This window comes from Echinops telfairi, unplaced genomic scaffold, assembly GCF_000313985.2.
Source record: "Echinops telfairi isolate 266 unplaced genomic scaffold, ASM31398v2 ScPeMD7_6;HRSCAF=24_0, whole genome shotgun sequence".
NCBI lineage: Eukaryota > Metazoa > Chordata > Mammalia > Afrosoricida > Tenrecidae > Echinops > Echinops telfairi.
In genome coordinates, this window is record NW_022103902.1 from 15868318 (window position 1) to 15888252 (window position 19935).

The 19935-nt window shown below is 37.0% G+C and overlaps 1 long non-coding RNA gene across 1 annotated transcript in view; it reads right to left on the minus strand.

Annotated features, from left to right (window-relative positions):
• Positions 1-19935, minus strand: part of LOC123521241 — a 209888-nt gene that overhangs the window by 45081 nt on the left and 144872 nt on the right. The window contains exon 3 of the long non-coding RNA XR_006679713.1: positions 18927-18977. This is a non-coding gene — a long non-coding RNA (uncharacterized LOC123521241). The remainder of the gene's footprint in view (positions 1-18926; positions 18978-19935) is intronic.

Below are 19935 nucleotides of genomic sequence, written 5' to 3' on the forward strand. Positions count from 1 at the left end.
GGAAACACAGGGAATCCAGGGCGGATGATCCCTTCAGGACCAGTGGTGTGAGTGGCGATACTGGGAGGGTAGAGGGAGAGTGGGTTGGAAAGAGGGAATGGATTACAAGCATCCTCCTCCCTGGGGGACGGACAACAGAAAAATTGAGTGGAGAAGGGTGAAGGGAGACGTTGGACAGGGCAAGATATGACAAAATAATAATTTATAAATTATCAAGGGCTCATGAGGGAGGAGGAAACAGGCAGGGAGGGGAAAAATGAGGACCTGATGCTTAAGTGGAGAGCAAATGTTTTGAGTATGATGAGGGCAATAAATGTACAAATGTGCTTTAGATTGTGATAAGAGTTGTATGAGCCCCTAATAAAATGATTAAAAAAACAAACAAAGAAACAAAAAGACATGAAAAAAACATTTAAAAATTATCAAGGGTACATGATGGAGGGAGGGTGAGGGAGGGGGTAAATGTTCTGATACCAAGGGCTCGAGTAGAAAATGTTTTGAAAATAATGATGGCAACATATGTACAAATGTGCTTGATACAATGGATGGATGGATGGATTGTGATAGGAGCTGTATGAGCCCCCAATAAAATGATTTAAAAATTTAAAAAAAAATAGGCCCTCAAACACACATCTAGTCCTTAAGGAAATCATGCAGGGAAGCTCAGTACTGAGATTTCATATACATATATCTAAAATAATCTCTTTTTGATGTTGATGTATGTAATATATATACATAAAAGAATCTCTTTATGTTGTAGATAAATTCTACAATTTTAAATAGAAACAATTGAAAATGTGTTGTTGTTTTCTCATCTACTGATAGATTAGCCAAGTCAGTAAACATGCATTGAGTCCCTGGTCCATTTCTGCTCTACTGGTGCCATAGTGAAGCACTCAGCTGCTAACGAAAAGGATGATGGTTCCAAGTCACAAACCACTTCAGTGGAGAAAGAGGTGACAATCAGTTTCCATAAAAGTCACAGCCTGGGGGACTCTCTGAGAGAGTGCCACTCTTCTACAGGGATGCTGGAAGTCAGAATTCATACGACAGCAGTGGGTTTGTATCTGACCTAAGCACAAAAATGAAAGACAGATAGGAGTGGGGATGCTGGGTAAAGGTCTCCCTCCCCAAGTTAGAATCTACTCAACAATCGGGTTTGTGGTGTTTTTGAGAAAAGAATCATTGATTCTGTATTAGAAGGTAAACAAAGCCTCCACTAGGAAAGACAGTACTTTTTTTCCGGAGTAAAAAGGGCAAAGTATACAGAGTGAACAGTAACAACAAAGACACAAAGCTTGGCAGCACATACATCAGTAGCCAGGGAGTCGATCTGCATTTGGATAAGTCAATGCAGAATTGTGCTTCCTAAGACTGGTAATGGCTGGTTTTTCAGAACAAGATAGCCAGGTCTGTCTTTCAAGGCTCATCTGGGTAGGTTCAAAGCCCCCAAATTTTAATTTCAGCTGAGGGCATTAACTGTTTGTATTGCCCAGGGAGTCCATGTATAAAATGTAGAAAATATTGCAGTCTGAATAGAAAGAAAAGTGCATGTAGGAAAGTGAATAAAGTATGGGGGCAGAGAGTGGAGGAGTGAAATATCTGCAAATTGGGATTGAGATGAAATTAAGAACTTTCAGTCTCATCCTGCCATTAAGCCTTAAGTAATATAAGAAACAAGGGATGTTAAAGAAGAATCTTTACTTCAACAAAGACAAGTTGTAGAAAATAAAATTTCTCTAAACCTATTAATCTCTAAAAACTATTTTTAAAGGTTCCATATGTATTTGGTAACACATTACCCTTTATATTTAGATCAAAGGCTTAGATTTTTTCCCCTATGGGGTGAAAAATATATCCAATCCAAAGACTGAACCATTATGTAAATGGAAGCTGGAGTGTAAAGAAGTTGGATTCATACCCCAAAGCATTCTGGGAAATCTGTGCATGATTAAATGTACTTGGTAAAATAAAAATTTGCTTACAATTAATTTCAGAGCTTTTCTGCCTTTTGAAAATTCTACCTTTAGTTATTGCATCCAGACTTTACTTTTGCTTTTATGGAGAAAAAAATGAGGCAAATCATTTTTTTAAAACCCACAAACTAATGGACTTAAAAGGAAAACAATACAATCCAAACACACACTTAATAAGAAAAAGGCTTTCTGTTGCTTAGATCCTGTTTTAATAGTATTTTAGAAATGACTAGACACATGGCCATGATGAATATCTGTGCTTTTTAGAACATCAATTTCCCTTTCGTAACATAATGTCTCACGAATTTCCCCGTGGGGAATCATCTCCTTCCCTCCAGTTTCGTGGTGGTGAGAGGGAAACTCCAGTGGTGACAGTGGACATGAACATGTTAGGGAGAGAGAGGGACTAGGCTGTGAATGAGGAAAGAAGAAGAAAAGGCATATGAGGAGACAGGAGGACAGTACAGTGAAACCATCAGAAACATGGGAGTCATCCAATGGAAATAGTTTACTATGTTGAGAAACGGAGAACATCTGTTGAAATGAAATCAGCTAGCAAGCATCAGAACTCTAAGACACAAGCATTTTCCTTCTGGCTTGCTTAAGGGACATATATGTTTTTCTATTTCTCTCTTACAAGTGAGTAGCCAAGACTCCCAGAAATAAAATAACTTGCCTCAACCGAAGCAAACGGTGGAACTAAAATGAAACTCAAATCTAACCAAGAATATAATGCTATTTCCAGTACAAAGAGTACGAGGAACGGCCCAAGTTGAAGAATCAAAGTAAAAATTCAGAAAAATTATCAAGAAGACACTTCAAAAGTACAGCAACTTACTAGTGGCAGATACCACTTGAAGTTCAAGGGTTAACTAAGGTTCTAATATAATTCTGAAACTTAAATAACACTGTTTCCATGATGTAAATGTTTAAAAATATTTCAAAGTAATCCACTCATACATGTTTGAAATATTTTTCATAGGGAAAAGGCTTAGTACTAATACTATTAAACATGTCCTCCAATATAAGAATCACTTTCCTTAACAATTCTTTGTACTCCACTTCTTTGCCTAAATTACTAGCAGTTTGTTATGAAATGTACCATGTTTTCTTAACCTAGAAATGTTGAATAAAATCAAGTTAACCATTTCTGAAAAAGTCAGTTATATACCTTTAAGAAAAGCAAACAACCATTTTTTAAAATTAATTTCTCTATAATATTTTGATTTAATTTCGTGAACATAGCAACAAAGAGTAGGGTTTGGTTAAAAATGAGAAATCCAGCTTTAGAAGTGAAGAAATTATGTAAATATCATTAGCTTTTTGTTTAACAAAAAGCTATGTATGATCTTGCATACTGAGATATTTTCAGTTATATGTAGATGTTTCTCTTTATCCAATAAAATGTAGACTAAATTCCTCTTTTCAAATGCTGTTAAATATCAGCAAAGTATTCACACATCTGGATGTCTTTTTGCGCTTACATACACTGGCCTTTGTACCACAAATGTTCCCTCTGAGAACCCTGAACTGTGCACACTTGCAAAGGCCACTTAACCAATTCATGTTTTGCCACACCATGCCACTTCTAATGCTCTTCGGGAAATTCAAATTACATTAGGTATTCAGAGGCACTTACTCCTGTAGCTCTTGCTCAAGAAAAGCCAAGACTCAGAACATAATTGAGTTGCTCTCACTCTCATAAATACACTAGGGGGCTTCAAAAACGTGTAGGAAAATTCCCTTATTTTTCAATTCCAACTTTTCCATGAACTTTTTGAAGTCTCCTTGATCTAAAAAAGACATCTAATCCTGGTCTCAGAGGTATGAAGTATATAAAATAAGTATTATATGATTATTAACTTACAATTTATTATATAAAGACCCTATGGGTAGTATAAGGGACCTAATGTATTGCTATAAAAATATATAAATTATGTTCCAATATAAATAATATGCATAGACCTGTGAGCTACTTATTCTTATATACCTACATTAATTTGCATTTTTAGCATCTGTTTTTGAAAGTTAAAGGAAAAATCCTTAAATTGTTTTCATACCACATATTCTAACTGAAATAAAATGTCCTTTAAAAACTATAATTAATGGCTGTTGTGTCAAACCATGAACCAAAGGGTCAAACTTTGTAATTCACAGTTTGAGAGGTTATAGCCTAAATTATAACTTTAAAAACTGGTTATCTGTGAATAATTTGACAAATCTATCTACTATGCACTCTATGCATACAAAATCTTTTCAAGAGTAAAAAAATGTATAACCAAGTATATAGTTGATAAAAAAAACAAACTGACTTTACAGAACAAGGCTAAATTCCAGTATAATGATTTGAAATGCCACTGAATGACCATGTAAGACTGGAATGCCAAATAATACATATGTCCAAAAGATTGCATAATAAAAAATATGATCAGAAAGAAAAATTTTTCACACATGTCTAATAAAGAATGAAACATAATTGATGTCCATAGCCTTTTATTCAGGACTACGGAAAATTAATTTACAGATTAACTGAAATACTAATAAACAAGCTTTAAAGGAAATTACTATTCTTCTGTGATTAAACAAATACTAGAAATTCCTAAGATTTCAAACTTTGGTATTTGAAAATACCAAAATTACTATCAATATCATATATACTAAATTAGGTGTTTAAAATTGCTATCTTTATTACTCAATTTTGAAGCAAATACTATTTTGCCTACTTTCATCTAAAAGCTATCTACCATTTAAGACACAATTTGAAATAATTTGGTCTCTTTGCAATTATTGAGTCTAGAAGCAATCCAATATTAAGAAGGCAGGCCATTAAAGATAATTTCTCCAGTGTAGATCAAATTTCCTAAACCCGTATCAAAATTGATAAAGCTAGAGAAAAGATCATTTATTTATGTTTGTAATTATATATAAATTAAACATTTGTCTGTCATGCACAATGGTTTAATATCTATACTCCCAAGAAGACCATAAATTCTGCAAGGACAAGAACAGCTTCTCCTTGTTCCTTGGCTATACTTAACATGTGCCACGTGCTTGGCACCAAACATGAACCACTGCCATCAAATCTATTCCAAGTCACAGTATCCCATCAAGAACATATTTCATGAAGACAGCAAAAGGTCAATAAAAAGACAATAAAGACAGAAAGGATCCAAGTGCTTATCGGAAGAGACTAGTTAAACCAAATGGAAGAAATGATGAAGTCAAAGAGCTGAACAGACTATTTCAAAGGGCAACTGTGTTAGACAGGGTTCTCTAAAGAGGTAAAAACAGATTGCTGATAATTTTATATATTTATTTATAAAGATAATTAGCTATATATAACACAAGAAATGAAGTGTTAAATTATATACAGATAGATGATAGATGATAGATTAGATAGATAGATAGATAGATAGATAGATAGATAGATAGATAGATAGATAGATAGAGATAGATGATACAGGAAATGAACAGTTAAATTATAAAGCAGTACCAGTGGCTCCGTGCAACTCACTCCCGTGAGAGAGAGTTGTGAGACACTAGCAGTCCTTCAAGTCTACAGAGCTGCCAGGTCTTCCTCTATATAGAGAGCTAGACTATCTCAGCACAGCAGCCAATCACAAGGCAGGTCACCAACTGTCAGCCAGGTCACCAACCGCCAGTCCCCAGCTCCAGAGATGTCTTAAAGGGATCTCTTCTTATAGCAACACAGTTCACAGGCTAGGCATCCCACAGGTAGTGTAGCCTGTAAATTCAGGCACGGAACAAGCAAGGCAGCCGCACACTGGTCCAATGATCAAAAAGCGAGAGACAAGAAAGGCGAGGCACACCGAGCCATTTATCTCTCCGCCCTTCAGTTAATCCCACTTGTGTTTATCAGCCAGGCTGGCACATCATTCTATCAAGCCAGCACCTTCAGAATGATGAGGAACATGATATGACCAGTGGATTCCATGGGAATGGGCCCATTGCTGCACTGCATTTGCTGTGAAGTGAGTTCTTTGATCTGAAGCAATGCTATGGGGGATGCCATGCCGGTGGATGAGGCATTCTGTAAGTCCACGAATAGTAGTTTTGGTAGAAGCATCATGTGCAGGGAAGGCAAATCCATATCCAGAGTAGGTGTCTATTCCAGTAAGAACAAACGCTGCCCCCTCCATGATGGAAATGGTCCATGTAATCCACCTTCCACCAAGTTGCTGGTTGATCTCCCCAAGGAATGGTCCCATATCTTAGACTTAATGTTGGTTTCTGCTGCTGCTGGAAAATGGGCCACTTAGAACGGCCAGGTACACTGCTCGAAGTTCTGCCCATTGGGAAGATTTCCCTTCACCACTGTCCTTTAGGGAGATACCAGAAAGGGGCTGTAGTGCTGCTGCTGTCCACTTACGAGTGGCACCTGCATATCATGCAGAGCCATCCGTAAACCAAGCATGACTTTTTTGGTCTTCAGTTAAAGTATGGTAAGGAACTCCACAGGAGGCCATAGGTGCAGACTGAGAGAAAGAAAGTGATGTGACAGGAGTGGAGACTGTGGGCATTTGGGCCACTTCTTCTTGCAGTTTACTTGTCACTTCAGGTCCTGCTTTGGCCCGATCTCCTATATACCACTTCCATTTAACAATGGAGTATCGCTGCACACATCCAACTTTATGATTCCATGGGTCAGACAATACCCAGTTCACAATAAACAATCTCAGCAGTTCAAGAAGACAAAGTACAAGAAACAAACCACAGCCAGACATCTGTGCTCCAATGTTTACCGTGGCACAGTTCATAACTGCAAGGAGTTGGAAACAACCCAAATTTCCATCAAGAGGTGAATGCAACAAAAGACTGTAGCACATACATATAATGGAGTAATACGCATCCCTAAAGAGCAGTGATGAACGCATGAAGCGCATTGCCAAATGGTAAGAAATAGAGGAAATCATGCTAAATGAAGAAAGCCAAGCACAAAAGGACAAGCACAATATGAGTCCACTGAGGTAAACCTAAAAAAAAAAAAACGAGGCATAGTGGAAAAGCTATTATATACATGCAACCCTGGGGTGAGGTCCAGCAACTGTGGCAGGGGCCAAACCCAATCCAGGGATACATATGGCAACCAACTAAATAAGAGGGGCAAACAAAGAAAGAAAAAAGAAAAAAACAGACATGGGTAGGGGAGGAGCAGGGCACTAACCCACCCAAGGGAAGAGTATTGTTTATATCTCCACAGGAGAGGGAGGGAGAGACCAGATTCAACCCAATGCACCAAGACATTAATACAACATACTGGCATGTACCAGGGAGCCAATAGAGAGGTCTGTGGGGCCGGCCTCAATCCCAACTATGTGGACACCTTGTTCCCTCAGAAGAATGCACGTCAGAGGACAGCACTGGGGCCACAGCTTGGGGAAAGGGGCGCGTCGGATTAGAGCACACTGGAGAAATGAAAAGGGATCGAGAAGGAGGAGAGGAATTCCTGGCCCACCAAGCCCCAAAGACGATGTTCCTGCTCAGAACAGACAATGCACAGGAAGGACCATAGGGCCGGCCCCACCACGGGACATGGCATCCCTCACTGAACCATGGCACTGCAGGGGACAGCACTGGAGACACAGTGCTAGAATAGCGCATGGTCTGGCCCCATCATGCTGGGTCAAGGCACTGAGGGCATGCAGCAAAGAAGCAGGGGGAGCAGAGTGATGAAATCCCCGGGGAATACCAAAAATAGGCTTTGGAGACAGAGTATGGGCATCCCATCACACTCGACTGGAAAATACTTGTAAAGGCCAATAAACAGACCTTGAACTATTTATAGGGTTTTCCATTTTTGTCAGAGGCTTTCCTTTTGTTATTGTTATTTTGTTTTTGTTTTTTACTGTTGTTATTGTTTTGTTGGTTTTGATTTCCTTTGTTGTTTTATTTGGCTTTGCCTGGTTTTGCATTTATTAATGTATCTGCATGTCTATCTAGATAAGATAGGCAGGATAAATAATTCAGAATGGGACCAATGGTTCCGGGAGGATACAGGAGAAGGGGAGGTGGGGGAAAGGGTGGGGGTGGGGTGGGCGTGGAAACCAACCCAGGGACAATGGAATAACAAGTGAACTAAAATCAATGGAAGGAAGGTTATAGGATGACTAGTGGGGCTTAATCAAGGGCAATGTAGCAGTGAGGAATTATTAAACCCAAATGAAGGCCGAACATGATGGTGGGACAAGAGGAAAGTAAAAGGAAATAGAGGAAAGATCCAGGAGGCAAAGGACATTTATAGAGGCCTATATACAGGCATGTACATATGTAAATATAAATAAGGAGAGGGGAATAAAACTATCTACTCATATCTATATGTTAAGAATTTAGGTTGCAGATGGACATTGGGCCTTGACTCAAGTACTCCTCCAACACAAGAACATTTTGTTCTAACAATCAGGCATTCTGTGACACGATTGCTGAAGACAAATTGGGTGCATAAGCAAATATGATGAAGAAAGCTGATGATGCTCGGCAATCAAAAAATACAATGTCTGGGGTCTTACAGGCTTGAAGATAAACAAACGGCCATCTAGCTCAGAAGCACAAAGCCCACATGAAAGAAGCACACCAGCCTGTGTGATCATGAGGTATCGATGGGATAAGGTATCAGGCATCTAAGACTCAGAACAAAATCATACCCATTGTGAATGGGGCTGGGAGGGAATGGAGTACAGAGCCTAGGCCCATCTGTAGACAATTGGACATCCCCTCACAGAAGGATCACAGGGAAGAGATGAACCAGGCAGGGTCCAGTATAGCGCCGATGAAACACTCAAGTTTCCTCTAGTTCTTTAATGCTTCCTTCCCCCCACTATCATGACCTCAATTCCACTTACAAATCGGATTAGACCAGAACATGCACACTACTACAGACAAGATCCTGAAACACGGGAAATCCAGGAGAGACGAACACTTCAGGGCCAACAATGAGATTATAAATACCAGGAGGATTATGGGAGGGTGGGGGGAGAATGGGGAAATCGATCACAAGGATCAATCTATAACCTCCTCCCACGGGGACAAATAACAGAAAAAGGTGGTGGGAGGCAATGGAGAACAATGTAAGATATCTACATAATAATCTATAACTTACCAAGGGTTCGTGAGGGAGGGCAGGCAGGGGGGGAAGCAATGGGGAGCTGATATCAGGGGCTCAAATGACAAGAGAATGCTTTGAAAATGGTGATGGCAGCATGTGTGCAAAGGTGCTTGACACACTGGATGAAAGTATGGATTGTGATATGAGATGTAAGAGGCTCCAATAAAAGTATTAAAAAAAAGAAGACAAAGTAAAAGAGTATAAGTAATTTTCTAAGACCAGAAAGGTCTTTGAAAACCAAAAGGGAAGAACGCACTCAGTATATTTCAAACTGAAAAAAGTCGAGAAAAACCAGCCTCGAGCTTCAATCTTGAAAGATTCTATGGGAAAAATATTGCATGATGTATGAAGCATCAAAAGAAGATGCAAAAGCTACAAAGTCACGGTACCAAAAAGAACTAGTTGACATTCCACCATTTCAGGACATAACAAATGCCCACGAACCAATGGTGCTGAAAGAAGAGGTTCAAGCTGCAATGAAAGCATTAGTGAAAATCAAGACTATAGGAATTGATGGAATACCAATCAAACTGTTTCAACAAGCTATTAATGCCTAGCAAGCACTTACTGATCCATGTCAGGACATTAGAAGACAGCGAGTTGGCCTACTGACTGAAAGAGATCCGTATTTGTACCCATTTCAAAGAAAGTTGACCCAAGAGAATGCTCAATTTATAGCACAATATTACTGATATCATATGAAAGTAAAATTCTGCTGAATATCATCCCACAACAGTTGCAGCAGCACATTGACAGGGAGCTGCCAGATGTTCATATCAGATTCAGAAGAGGATGTGGAACAAGGAATATCATCACTGATGTCAAATGGATCTTGGCTGGAAGCAGAACATATCTGAAAGAGGTTTACGTGTGCTTTATTTTCTATACATTGGTATGCGGATCAGAGCAAACTATGGATAACGTTAAGCATGGAAATTCCAGAATACTTCATTGTGCTTATGCAGAACATGTACATGGAGCAAGAGACAATGTGAGGATAGAAGACCACATTGAATACAGTTTGATACTGTTTAAATTCATTAAATACTGGTTTCTACATTAATACTGTACAGGTGTGCCTCAAGGTTGTATCCTCTAACCAATCACTCTGTGTACTGTGCAAATCATCAGACTAGCTGGATTATATGAAGAAGCATGCAATGCGGCATCAGGATTAGAGGAAGGCTTGCTAATAGTCTGAAAGTGAGGAGGACTTGATCCACTTGCTGATGAAGACCAAGCATTCAGTATGGATTATGACTCAATGTAAAGAAGACCCAAATTCTCAACTTATTGGTTATTGGATCAATAAGTAACATCTTGATAAATGGAAATAAAAGTTGAACTTGTCAAGGGTTTTATCTTACTTGGTTCCACAATAATTCCTCATGGAAGCAGCAGTCAAGAGATCAAAACAGCAGTTGCATTAGGTAAATCTGCTGTACAAGTTCTCTTCGGGGTACTGAAAAGCAAGGATGTTACTTTGAGAACTAATGTATACCTGACCCAAGCCAAGGTATTTTCAATTGCCTCACATGCACGTGGAATTTGGACACTGACTAAGGAAGATCAAAGAAGAATAGATGCATTTGAATGTTGGTACTGGAGAACAATATTGCAAGTGCCATGAACTGTTAAAAGGGCAAACCAATCTGTCTTGGAAGAAGTATACCCAGAGTGCTCCTTAGAGGCTTAATCTTACATACTTTGGACATGTTCCCAGGAGAGACAAGCCCCTGTAAAAAAAAACAAAACATCATGCTTGGTAAAATGGAGAGGCAGCACAAAAGGGGAAGGCCTTCATTGAGATGGACTGACATCGTGGCTGCAACAATGGGCCCAGGCATAGGAACGAACAATTGTGAGGATGGTGCACTATCAGACAGTATTTCTTTCTGCTGTGTAAAAGGCAGAAATGAGTCAGAACATACTCAACGGCATCTAACTACAACAACAACAAGCTATAAATTTCCATGAGAGCAACCTCATCTTTTCCCTGAAGAGTGACAGATGAATTTGTAATGCGGCCTTGAGGTTAGCAGTCCAATGCTTACCTAACTGCATCACCACAGTCAAGTATTCAGTTAATTTCTTGAGGACGAAAAGGATAGACGGAGGAAAAAGAGAGAAGGCTGTAACTAGCCAATCTTGTGATTCTCTCCTCTGGAATTATCCGTGTGATTGTGGGAAGAAAAGACGGAGTAGGGAGAATATGTACACCATTTAATCAGTTTACTTATCTAACTACCTTATGGGAAAAGTTTTTTTAAAACAACTCCCCAAAATACCTGGCTATAAGATAAAATAGATGAAATGAGAGATGAGAAAGATAGAAACTAGAGTGGGAAACAAGATGTTCATTCATGTATACATACAAAGACAAAGCACAGGAAAGAGAAAAAAATGTTTTCCTTAATTTCTTTAGTTTAAATTAATCTTATAACAACTGCTATTCTAATACTCTAATTTTAACAAAACACTAAGTGGATATTTACTAGTGCTTTGTTTCGCAACATATTTTGGCAAACAAACATTGCATGAGCCGGAAAGGTAAGATTCCTTGTCATTTGCCATCCATGTACTGGAGGAGATATTCAACTATAATAATTTATAATAGGAATGTTATAATAATAAATCTGTAGGTTGTTGTGGAAGAACAAACCAAGAATCTTCCTTGGATTGGGAAATACGCTGACATGATAAATGCTTTACTTTGATTCCTCTTGGTGCTGTCCCAACATGAGCACTGATGGCTCTTCATGCACAGGGCAATGTATACACTTAAGCCTTTCTAACTCAAACAAGATCTGCATATGTAAATCACTGAATCATAAAAACACATTTGAAAACTGTTATTTTTCTTATGAGTGAACATCTAACTCTGACCCCGCTTAACCTAATAAAATATTTTTGTCATTTGATTGGGGCAATCCACATATAAAAGGTCCTTGAAAAGTCCTGAGCTCTACTGCTTGGCCCTTTATTTGCTTAATTCTATTTTAATGCTGACAGGTATATTAATAACACTTCTTTGATCATTGTTAAATACAGAGCTACTCTATAACTAATATTTCCCCTCATTCTGAAAGTCACTAATTAGTTGCTGGTTGCGTTGAAGAGTATTACAAAGCTATGTTGTGTAGTACTAGAATATACACTCTAATTCTGAAAGAGGAAACAAGTGGATCTGCTTCTCACTTCATTAGAAGAATAGAAAGAAATATTGTCATTACTAAAGGAACTGGGTATTTTGGAGAATGGCCAGTAGGCTAGGAAAATGAATGTAGTGTTTGTTTAGGCATGGAATGCAATCTTCAACATTTCTTAGATATTGTGTTTGTCTTGCTTAGAAAAACAATTTTATTGACATACTATTCACATATCATGAACTTCAATACTTCAGTCATATCAGAAAGGGTTGTACAACAAATTCCTGAACATTTTCTTTGTTCTTGTAGACATTGCTATTAGCTCCTCATTTCCCTGCAGCCTCCCCTCCCACACCCCCGATAAACCATTAATCCAGTTATTTTGTCTATAGATTTAACCTGGATTTCATATACTGGAAAACATACCCAAAAAAAGAGCAAAAAATGTTAATAACAACATAAGCCAAAGGGGGAAAAAAACCTTAATTGAAAAGAAAGTAGGAAATACCAGAACAAATTTAAAACAGGTCTAAATAAATAAATAAATAAATAAATAGGGTAATCAAATGATAAAGTATTCAATTTTAACCTAACTGCATGTGTAATAATCCACTTTCCAGTGAATTCTACATGATATTCACATCTCTGGTTTACGGTCAGAGGGGATTCATAAGAGGCTTAATCCACAAGTATTTCCTTTATTTTTTTAACTGAAACAACTTTAAAGTGAAACAGAAGGGAGATCCAAGAATAAAATATTACATTTTAACCTAAGTACATCAGCCATAATCGAGTTTTCAGTGCTCTCTGTCTGATAGCAAGAACATACACATCCCTCAACTATGGTCAGAGATGATTCACCAAAGGCTTAATCCATGTAGGAAACCTGTGAATGGATTTTGGGCTTTCACTGTCTGCCATAACCTTGTGCAAACCAGGTGTTCAAAATTCAAAGTGTGATATCATTCCCTCCTTCGGATTTGGATTTTATCATTTATAATTCTTGGATCACACAGGCTGGTGTGCTTTTTCTATGTGGACTTAGTTGACCCCTCACTTAGATGGCTGTTTGTTTTAAGACAAGCCTTTAAGACCCCAGGCGCTATTCTTTTTGATAGCAGGATGCCATCTGCTTTCGTCACCACACTTGGCTGGAGCATCCACATCCCTTCAGTGATCTCTTCATGACAGCAAATACCAAGTAGGGCCATGTCATACGAACAACTTTTCTTAGATTGGGGCTAGAATTAAATTCAAGCCGCAAATCCATTCACATATCTATGGCTTACATAAGTTTCTGGTTTACCTCAGAGGCCTCATTATTGTTTTTATGATAAAGGATATTGTCAGTCATCCCCCTCAGACACAATATAATTCTATTGATAGTGTCATTAATTTAGCCATTGATACAGGATTTAATACACTGTTAAGAAAAGGATCCCAATTCTACCTTGCAAGTCTGGCTAGACCAGATGATGTACACTGGTACAGATAGGAACTGAAAACACAGGGCATATAGGACAGATGATCCCTTCAGGGCCAGTGGTGTGAGTGGCAATACTGGGAGGGAACAGGAAAGGTGGGTTGAAAAGGGGGAACCAATTACAAGGATCTACATGTGACCTCCTCCCTGGGGGACAGACAATAGAAAAGTGGGTAAAGGGAGACATCGGACAGGGCAAGATATGACAAATGAATAATTTATAAATTATCAAGGGTTCATGAGGAAGGGGGGAGCAGGGAGGGAGGGGAAAAAATGAGGACCTGATGCCAGGGGCTTAAGTGGAGAGCAAATGTTTTGAGAATGATGAGGACAATGAATGTACAAATGTGCTTTACACAATTGATGTATGTATGGATTGTGATAAGAGTTGTATGAGCCCCTAATAAAATGATTAAATTTTTAAGTAAATAAATAAATGACAGTGTGTATAAAAAAAAAGAAAAGGAAATTATACTAGTACATGCAGGCTCCAAACTGCATTAAATGAATTGTTAATTTGTACAGATTCAAATCTTAAGTGACTGAGCAACACCAGTGAATTTCAAGAGTATAGCTTACTCAATAAAGATATTGAGCCTATATTTCCAAAGGAAAGAAATAAACTAAAAGCAAAACCACCAACCTTACTCCATTCCAATTCATAGTGACCCTACAGAAAAAGGTACTTGCCCTATGGGCAGTAACTCTTTATAGGACTAGAAAGCCTCATTTCTCTCCTAAATGAATAAATGAATCCTATTTTTCTCCCAATCCTACATTTCTCCCAAGTAAATTAATGAATCCTCATCTATCTCCCAAATTAAAATAAGTATATCCTATTTAAATAAACAGATCATTCTACCAGTACTCAAGTTATGTATTGGGTAGTATGGGAAGATGCATTAATCATTTGAATGCATTAGTTCCTAATAATTTGAAGTTCCATAAGAAAATATTGTAGACATAAAGAGAAGAGAGCACATACGTCTAAATACAGTAATTGAAGTTGGAATTTATTAGATTTATGAGATAGTATACTAATGTTATGTTAGTTTTTATTTCTCTTATATGACACATAATTGCGTGGAAAAGAAATTGCTTAAATATGGCTACTCTATCCATTTCTTTATAACTTCTACCAAATGATTGGTTGCTGTTGCTGTTAAGTACAGTTGAGTAAGTTCAAATTCATGATGATCCTATGTAAAACAGAGGGAAACAATGCCAGATCCTGTACCATCCACAAAATTGTTCTTATGTTTGAGCCCATTGTTACACCCAATGTGTCAACCCATCACATTGCGGGTCTTCCGCTCTTTCATTGGCCCTCTACTTTAACAAGTATGATCTCGTTCTGCAGGGACCAGTCTCTCCTGACAACATGACCAAAGTACGTGAGGCAAAGTCTCATCCTCCTTGCCTCTAAAGAATATTCTGACTGTACTTATTCCAAAACTGAATTGTTTGTTCTTTCAGCGGTCCACGGTACTTTTTATATTTCTCACTAACACTATAATTCAAATTCATTGGCTCTTCTTTGATCTTCTGTATTCAAATGATTGGGTGGGACCATGAAAACAGGGTATGTAAAACACTAATAGAGGGTATTGGTCAGTTTTTCTATATAATATGGTATAAGAGAGCCATTTCAGCAGCAGGGACCAAATACCCCCTGACTATAAAGAAAAGCTAGCAGCAGAACACATGCAAAATCCCTTGGTAAAGTAACAGGCACAGAGGCACCCGAAGTCATGGTGTTGAGACCACAAAGCAAGGAAGAGCTACCACAGAGACAGTAAAGCTGAGACCAAGACAAAGTCCAAGCTATCACGTGGTTCAGAGACGGGCTGAGGAGATGTGTTGCTGTGACCAATAACTGTGTCCTTAATGTTTTCTGATCCTGACTACTGATAAATGTTAAATTCCCCAATAAACTCCCATAATCATGAGAATTGTCTGTAAGTTCCAATGAATTATGAAATCCAGCAGTTGTCATGTAAGAATTACTTGGTGTAAGGATAGCATAGGAAACACATAAGATGGAGGCATGTCTGACTTCCGCCATGAGGTACTTGATCTTGAGCTAGTATGGGGTTGGAGTCTCCTTTACTGAAGCAGGGGGTGGTCAGATGTGTCCCATATACCATTTCCTCAATAATCTAATACTCTTTACTTCTCATAGGATTTAGATGCTTTGAAGAATATTAGCTGATCGCTATGTGTGTTAATTCAAGCATAACATCATAATTCAACTCTCAGGAACCAAAAATTCAAACTGGATATAGTTCTTTCTAGAATCAAACAAAATAACACCAAGTAAATGGGTTGTTAAAGATGATTTGGAGTTTTATTCTGTGTCTTTTGTTCATGGACACTTATGTGAAAGTATTATATTCTCTTCCAGTATTTACTCAAAATGCCTAGAATCTAATTTTTCAAGTATCAAAAATCTATAGATTATGAGAAGCCATTAATATTTAACCACATCTTATACCAAATGACTAAAAGTTAATTGGCTCAATGCAGCAATAAATTGCTGAATGGATGCAAAATTTAATAAACAAACAAAAGCATATTGTTCAATGTATAATTTAATAACTGTTGTAGTAGCAAGTATATCTTATTTACTGGTGTGGGAAGAAAGAAGACCAAAGAGTACAAATAAATATAGGTATAGAAAACATAATAGGAGCTTTGTGTTGCAATGCAACTTAAACTCCTCTGGGCAGTGAACAATAAAGTTACAATAAAATGATTAAGTAGCTGACAGAATTATTATTATTCAGGGCAGGTATGCAAGCACTCAAGGCAGCAATGTTGGTGGCCCCTCCCCATCAAGTCAAACTGCCAGTACAGAGTAGATGCCTGGAACCAGGCAAGACTTAAAAAAAAATCCTAGAGCCAACTAAGAACAGATTCAACATAAGCCATCTCCAGTTTGCAATATAACTATAAATCTGCAGTGAGAAATGTCCCTTGGGATGCACATGTATTGTCTTTAGAGGGTACTGACCAACACACATTTCTATTTATCTTACTACGCATTTCAGCAAGCCTGAAGCACTGATCTAGAAATCTCGGTATACTGCTGAACACAAGTAATTTTAACATTTGTTGGCACAAATTTCTGTTGATAGGTATGACCATCATGTTGTGACATGAACAGATGGTCAGATTAAGTCCATTTCACTGACAGTATATTAAGTGGGTCTTTTTCTCCCTCAACAACCAACCCAAACAAAAGCACAACACACAAAAGGTCATTCTGACTTCCCCCTCATTTGTTTGTCAGTTTTATGCCTGAAATATAAAAATAAACCAACACTCCTATGTAGTTATACTCCTATGTAATCTCATTTCCATGCAACATTAGAGTATTCATACACCCTTTGAAAATGGAAAATACAAGATAATCTGTTTATTTTTCAACTAATCACTACAGTAAAAAGAGAAAAATTAAAAAAATTACCATTTCACTCATTGTTCAGCTTTTTTGAGATAACCAACAGTTTACAAGAAAAGAGCAAGTCACAACTCTTTCATTGTAATCAAGACTTTTACCAATACCTGAGGATAAAATACAATTGAAAAAAAAAGTCTCGAAAAAAAAAATACCAGAGAAAAGTCTCATCTGACAATAAGTATTTCTTTGAAAAGCTATGTGAGTTGTATATATATTATTTTACTGAATATTTTAAAATATAAAAATGAAAATTTTTAATACCAAACAACTTTCAAAACCAAACAATTGACATCTAACAGATATCAATAACCAATTAGACCAGTTCACACCAAAAAGTCTCTTAAAAAACACACATATGTTGCTAATCAGGTAATTAATGTTAACGTGATTTGTATAACTAATCCAAAATATACATTTATTATGTAAAATAAAATACAATATTATTGCACAAATGTGAGATAAAATTAAGAATATATTCCCATCTATAACAGAAGTGAATACAACTGCAGGAGTTGTCTGAAAAATAAATGACAAAAATTAATCTACATATGTTTGTGCAAACAAGTTGAAAGAGAATTATAGTTACCTATCTTCAGAAAGAGCTGATGAAGTGTGAGGTTTAAGAGTACATCTTTAGTACTTCTGTAACTTAAAATATTGCCGAGTATTAATTTTTCATCAAGTTGTCATTTTCTCTGACATTTGGTTTTATTAATCAAGGCATTTATCATTAATTTGTAGAAAATATCATAATTAAGTCAAATAAAATAAAATCCTTAAAAGGTTAAAATTAGAAAGCAGGTGAATTTAAACTGTGACATTACCCTGTTGACATACAGGAGCTTTTGGAATCAAGTTTTTAACATGAGTTTGGCTCCTCAATCTTGGGATTGGCTGGTTAAAAAAACATTATAGAGATTTGATTTAAAGCTCTTTGACAGTTGTGACATTCAGGTGAAAGTACTGCTGCTGCATTTGCAACAATTTACATATCCCACTGCTAAACGGAATGTTTGAGGTGTGCACTGGTGTAAAGAAATTAAAAACAAGCTATCACACATGCTTAAGTGTATGTATTCACAAAACTGGTGATTGGATTGCACCACTCCATCCCTCTCCAATGTAATCTATGATTTACTCTTCTATAATAAATTATCCTACCATGTTATTCTCACTGGAAGATCTAACCATGCATGTGAGAAGCAAAGTAATTACAGCCCCCTCTTGTCTATGAAACCTTCTTCAATCCCCAGGTGCTCTTAAAACACAATGCAGCCACACAAGTCTATTGTAACCTTCTTGACTGACATTCTGGACTTCAGTAGCCATTAAATTTCATTGAGATAATTTTGTAGTTCCTAACAAATGCAGTTTTCTTTCAAATTGTTAATTATTAAGCTCTCCCCAAAGAGGAATAAGTACTGACTTTGAAATCGTTTGTCTAGGAAAGGGTCAAGGTATAATACCAGTCGAGTTCTAAAATATTTTTAAAGCAATATAGTATATAGAGAAGACGGTATAAAGAAATAATCACATAGATTGAGGTATTGTTAAATGATATAAGTGTACTTTTATTGATTTCTATTTTATATAATTTTTAGGTACACATAAAAAAAGTTTGAAGTGTTAATACGTAGCAAAGGAATGTCATGAGGTAGTAAATCCAAGGCCTTAAATTTATAAAACACTTCAAGCAGATAATACCTTTGAAGAAATCATAACTGGACATTACCTTTCAGTCTTTAAAGGCTCAAGGGGAAATTCTTCACACTTCTTTATATATCTGTAAAAAATGAAGTACTTAAATTAGAAATTTGATAAGAGTTCCATTGCCTGGTAGCACAGTGGCTTAAGCTCAGGCATAGTAAACAAAGGATCAGTGGCTTGAATATCCTACCTGCTCCATCACAGAAAAAAGAAACAAACTGCTCTGCCCTATAGAGTCCTATAGGGTCCTATCAGGATCCTAGGAGCCAGAATAGACTCAAGAGCTATGAATTTGGTTTGGTTTGGGTAATATATTTATGACTAGCCATAGTCATAATCATCAATACAAATAAGAAAATAAGGACTAATATATTCAGATGTACACTTGCAGTACAAGCATTCAATAAAATGTAACACAAATATACCATTAAAATGACTGCATGTCATTAAAATGGAGCATTTTATATGGTAGTATTCAATTTTTGAAATAAAGTTTTACTTTGTATTTTTATATTTTAAAGAATTACTATAAAATTGTTTACTTTTGGTTTTGCTTAGCAGTGGTTTCTTAAAGATGTACAATGTATAATGTATTGGTAAGCACAGCTGACTTAGGAATTGTATAAAGATCAGACAAAGGCCTTATCCTCACACTAGCTTACAATTTCCAGGTGGAGGTGGGGCTGTTTGCATAAATATAAAATCCAAAGGTAAAAATAAGTATGCAGAGGAACATATGTTCACTATTGTTTGAGCACAGAGCAAAACTATACAACCCAAATCATTAGCATTAGAACCTGGCTATGATTCCTATTTTAGTAACCAGGCTAAGTAGGGATATCCTTAAATGCTTTGAAAGCTGATTAAAGGGAAATGCATATATAAAAAAGCACAGTCAATGGTTTTGAAAATAATACCATTTACAATCATCCTTAAAATTATAAAATAACTATAATAAATCTAACTAGAGTTGTAAAGGACTTATACAAAGAAAACTACAAATTATTACTTCAAGTAAGAGAAAGACACCTACA